The sequence below is a fragment of the Lathyrus oleraceus genome, chromosome 2 (genome assembly GCF_024323335.1).
Source record: "Lathyrus oleraceus cultivar Zhongwan6 chromosome 2, CAAS_Psat_ZW6_1.0, whole genome shotgun sequence".
NCBI lineage: Eukaryota > Viridiplantae > Streptophyta > Magnoliopsida > Fabales > Fabaceae > Lathyrus > Lathyrus oleraceus.
Window position 1 is genome coordinate 454,596,229 of NC_066580.1, and position 5,428 is coordinate 454,601,656.

The 5,428-nt window shown below is 32.3% G+C and overlaps 1 non-coding gene across 1 annotated transcript; it reads right to left on the reverse strand.

The window, feature by feature from the left end:
• Positions 1 to 4,414: 4,414 nt before the first annotated feature.
• LOC127124749 (small nucleolar RNA snoR69Y) lies at positions 4,415 to 4,510 on the reverse strand. The gene has a single exon (XR_007804216.1). It is a non-coding gene; the product is annotated as a small nucleolar RNA snoR69Y (small nucleolar RNA).
• Between the last annotated feature and the right edge of the window lie 918 nt (positions 4,511 to 5,428).

The following is a 5,428-nucleotide window of genomic DNA, read 5'->3' on the forward strand; positions in this document are numbered from 1 at the left end:
AGGCTCTGACCCAAGGTTCTGAAGTTTTTGAATCCAGCTCTCTATTTCTTCAGTTCATGCTTCAATCAACTTTCATCAGAAGCCAATGAATTTGAAGATAAGATCAAAATAGGAACGTGATCAAATAGTACATGGGTCAAATCGAACAATCTTTCCACTACCTAATTTCATGGGCAAGGACAATATTAAACATCTTGTCACTGAATTTGTGGGCGAAAGGACAGTATGCAGTATCATTCATTTCCCATCCAACAGTGGACAACCGCTCAAAGGAGTTTTCCCTATTTTGCCCTGCAACGGTCAGATGCTTATGTTATATAAGCATGCATTAGAGACTTGAAGAAAATGCTAGTTGCACAAATATTTTGACAAGCTATTTTTCTTTGTGAAAAATCTAGCATTCTTTGTATATAGTTTTCTTTAAGTCTTTGTTATTCATTTGTGTAAAACCTTCTTTTGTAGAAGCATCTTGTAACACACTAAATATTCTTCAAACTATTTATTGGAGTCCTTAAGGAGGTTATCCTTGAGAATACAAAGAAATTTGTTCTTTGTGAGTCCTTGAGGATACTAAGGTTTAATTGGATCTTTGAGAAGACAAAGAATGTTATTCTTCGTGTTTGTTGTAATTTGTTGATTATAGTGGATTAAGTCCTTGTGTATAAGGCAAAATCACTTTGGTGGGTGAACTGGATTAGCTTTGAGTTAAAGCGAATCAGGATAAAAGTTCTTGTGTTTTTATCTCTTTGTTACTAACTTGTTAGTGATATTTTTGTTTTGGAAAAAGTTTTTGCTTGTAAAACCCAATTCAAACCCCCTTTCTTGTGTTTTTCACACCTTCAAACTTGAAATGAGTAACAAGAGGAATGTTTACCGCCTTTGAACTTTCCATTTATCTTTGCAACATTCATTCGATATAATGTTCTTGTGATATCCAAAGTTTCTTCTTTTTTTTTGTCACGCATGATTCTAATGCCAAGAATCTGTTTAGCTGCTCCCATGTCTTTCATGGTAAATGACTCTCCCAATTGCTTATTTAACCTGTTAATGTTAGAAATACTTTTCCCTACAATAAGCATACCATCAACATATACCAACAGGATAATGAAGTCATCGTTAAAAAATTTCTACAAAGACTTCATTATCCTTTTTAAAAGATAAGAATCCTATAATAGAATCTAGACCGTACTTTGGGGTTATTAAGGAAATTTGAGAGATTGATTATGTTCTATTCAAAGTGTATTTATTTAAATGCAAGTAGATTGGACGTAACAATGGTGTACAAACTAATGAGTTGACATTCACACGGGTTAACCTTGTCAGAGAAACTTATATGTCTGAACCATTCATCATGGCATCGCAAACAAAACAAGTGTTTTATGTCACTAACCCTTCTGACCAAACAAAATAATTGTTCTCCAAGGAAATCACATTCTTCATAGTGATGAAAATTAAGATTTAGATTTTGATATTAATGATAACTCTTCTTTCGCAACACATGTGCCTACTTCATATGAAGAAGTTGATACATATGGTGTGCATATTATTCGTTATAATCATGAAGAAGATGTATGGAAAACTAACAAGTAAATATTTTTATTATTTATTCATAATTTATTGTTATAATTTCTAAGTGTTATATATTAATAAGTATTATTATTTGAAATTATAAGTGTTTAGAGACAAGACACCAAAAGATGGATCACATTATGCATCTTTCTTCCTTCAAAATAACGAATCTAGTGCACAATAATTTTGTATGTTGGTTGTTTTCTTGTTTGAGATAATGATGTGTAAAATGTGTCATTTTTATGTCATTTTGATTTTGATGTAATATATATTTTTGGTTCATAAGAGTTTTCAATTTGATTTTGATTCACAAATATATTGTTTATGATATGCTCTTATTCACAAAAAAATATAGGTTATAATAATGAGATTTTTATAAAATAAAATAGTATACATTAAAAAAAAAACAAATACCCTTGAATTTTATTAGGTACATATACCCTCCACTATTCAAATAGTCACTTTTTTATTTTATGTTAAATAAATTAAAATTTTAAAACAATTAACACTAAAGATATGAGTACCTAACTTATACTTATGGGTACCAGAATTTACCATTTAAAAAATGTCAAAAATTGAGTTTTTGGATATCAATCCCATGACCTTGCCCCTTTCAATGCGATTTGTTGTGAAAGATGTGTTTCTGTAATAGTGATAATGGAGAAAATCAAAAGCTCTAGGAGATAGTCAAAATTGCTGTAAATTATTCATTCTTAAGTTGATTAATTAAGTATGAACACCATGCTCACTATAATCCCCTCCATTGAGGAAATCTCCAAAGAACTGTTCAATCTCAACATGAATAGTGCACCAGGCCCATATGGGTTCGGTGGAATTTTCTACCAAATCTATTGGAAGATTATTGAGAAAGATGTTTGCAATGCCATTCTTCAATTCTTCAAGACCGGGAGGATCATGCCTAACTACAATTCAAATATTAACCTTCTAATTCCCAAATAAAATGAGACTGGCTCCATGGAACAATTCACACCCATTCCTAAATAAAATGAGACTGGCTCCGTGTACAATTCAGACCCATAGCTCAGGCTAATTTCAAATTATAATATCAAAAATTCGTGGTGACAAACTTGCCACTCTAATGCCTTACTTGGTCTCTAAGGAACAAAGAGGTTTCATCAATGGGAGAGCCACTCTAATGCCTTACTTGGTCTCTAAGGAACAAAGAGGTTTCATCAATGGGAGAGCCACTCTAATGCCTTACTTGGTCTCTAAGGAACAAAGAGGTTTCATCAATGGGAGAGCCACTCTAATGCCTTACTTGGTCTCTAAGGAACAAAGAGGTTTCATCAATGGGAGAGCCACTCTAATGCCTTACTTGGTCTCTAAGGAACAAAGAGGTTTCATCAATGGGAGAGCCACTCTAATGCCTTACTTGGTCTCTAAGGAACAAAGAGGTTTCATCAATGGGAGAGCCACTCTAATGCCTTACTTGGTCTCTAAGGAACAAAGAGGTTTCATCAATGGGAGGACTACATCAGTTTGGCTTTAGAGGCAGTCAACCATCTTAACAAGTAAACTGATGGTTGGAACATTGCTATGAAAGTGGATATAACAAAGGCTTTTGACACTGAGTTGGAAGTTTCTATCACACACTTTGAAAAACTTCTCTTCAGGTGACCATCAATGGTACATTAAATGAATAGTTCAACTACATTAGGAGTGTGAAGCAAGGAAACGCCTTGCACCCCTTTCTCTTTTTCCTTGCTGAAGATGTTCTCATCTAGAACATACCCAAATTAGTTGTGGATGGTGATTTCAATTGATCAGAATAACAAGAAACATCAAAGTTCCTTGACATGCGATGACATCTTCATTGGTGTGCCTTTATTTTAAGGTGTTAAAAGGGCCTATATGAACTTCACCTATAGTGGTAATAAAGGCATTGGTCTAAGACCTCTTAAATCTTTAAATGTGGTGAGTAATATATCAAGAAACCAATATTGAGTTCCTTGCCTCACACAATGCATCAATATTGAAATGGACTCTATTGTGGACAACTGATTTGGATAACATGGATGATAGTGATCAATTTATTTGACATCTTTCCACTGAAAGCACATTGGGCCTAAAGATTTTCTTTTGAAATCCTAAGATTTTCTTTGAATTTGACCATTCTCTTTCCACTGAAAGCACATTGGGCTAAAGATTTTCTTTTGAAATCCTTTCGTAGTATGAAATCCTTTCTTAGTATTGTTGTTCTGAATTAGACCATTCTCTTGACATCTTTCCACTGAAAGCACGTTGGGCCTAAAGATTTTCTTTTGCCTAAAGATTTTCTTTTGAAATCCTTTCTTAGTAGTGTTGTTCTGAATTTGACCATTCTCTTGACATCTTTTCACTGAAAGCACATTGGGCCTAAAGATTTTCTTTTGCCTAAAGATTTTCTTTTGAAATCCTTTCTTAGTATTGTTTTTCTGAATTTGACCATTCTCTTGACATCTTTTCACTGAAAGCACATTGGGCCTAAAGATTTTCCTTTGAAATTCTTTCTTAGTATTGTTGTTCTGAATTTGACCATTCTCTACTCAACAGAATTTTAGACCTCATTCAAAATAAGTTTAATACCGGGTAAATAATACTTTTTATTTTTAATCTTAAAATAAAGAATTAAAATTATAAAATATAAGCCATCAAAAACTAAACCTTATATTAAAAATATTATTGGATGCAGATCCTACACAAATCAACAGATAATATATTAATTTTTTAAAGAAATTTTATGGGCATTCTTCCGACCCGACGAAGATCCCCAATTATTTTCAACGCAGAGTTGATTTTCATAAAAAAAAATTATAATAATATAATAAAAATTGCATATGGATAGATAAAAGCTCAGATAGATGTGGAAGATTCAATTCCCGGACCTTACATAAAAGCCTCATAATGAGCTGGGATACACATTATCATCATAGCAAATCAAAACTAAAAGGTGAAGGAAAAACAAAATAAAATCCGAATTCTAAACCAAAAAAAATAAACACAAAAATAATAGATGAACTGATAAATACCTCTAACCAGAGATACATAAGAGAGATAGATCAAAAGGAATGAATGTGGAAAACTCTCAACTATGATTTCATTGGTTAAAAATATGCAATGGTTCAAACGCAAGCAGAGGTAGAAAAAATATGATGACAAAGAAAAACGCAACTGAGAGGAGAGAGCGGCCGCTTTGCTATGGGGGTTGTTAGATTTGTGGGATTATATAACATCAGAACGATTGCTAGGGTTTACATAAAATATGAAATGTTTTGGGTCGAAAATGTTGAGAGGGAAGAAAAAGCCCATGTATTCCTTTTCGGCCCAATTAGTTTCAAATATGAACTACGAGCAGTTTTAAATTTTTTGGAAAACTACATCGAATTTTTCAAAAAAAATCAGTATTCCTTCGGGATAAAGATGACATCAACATTGTCTAAAGATATTTCAGGATTAAAAAAATTGATAAAAAATATAGACTTCAGAATAATAAATAAATAACAATAAGATCATAAAAATATCAAAAAGACTTGTGCTTGTTTTAGTCTATTATGACAATAATAAATGTGAAAATCCTTCTCAAAAGTTGTAGATACCCGCATGTCTATGAATAACGTGCATTACCTTTTGATCATGTTAGTGAAAGAGTTTGATATATCTATGAATAACATGTATGACCTTCTGATCATGTTAGTGTAAGAGCTTGGTTGCTCTACAAGAAATTTGGAAAAATGGAAATAAAGAGATAATTGAGAGGAATTAAATTAATGAATTGCATTCAATTAGGTTCGAGGATCTTAAAAATATGTGTTACATCCTTTATATAAAAAGATCATAATACTAATTAACTTCTAGTTAC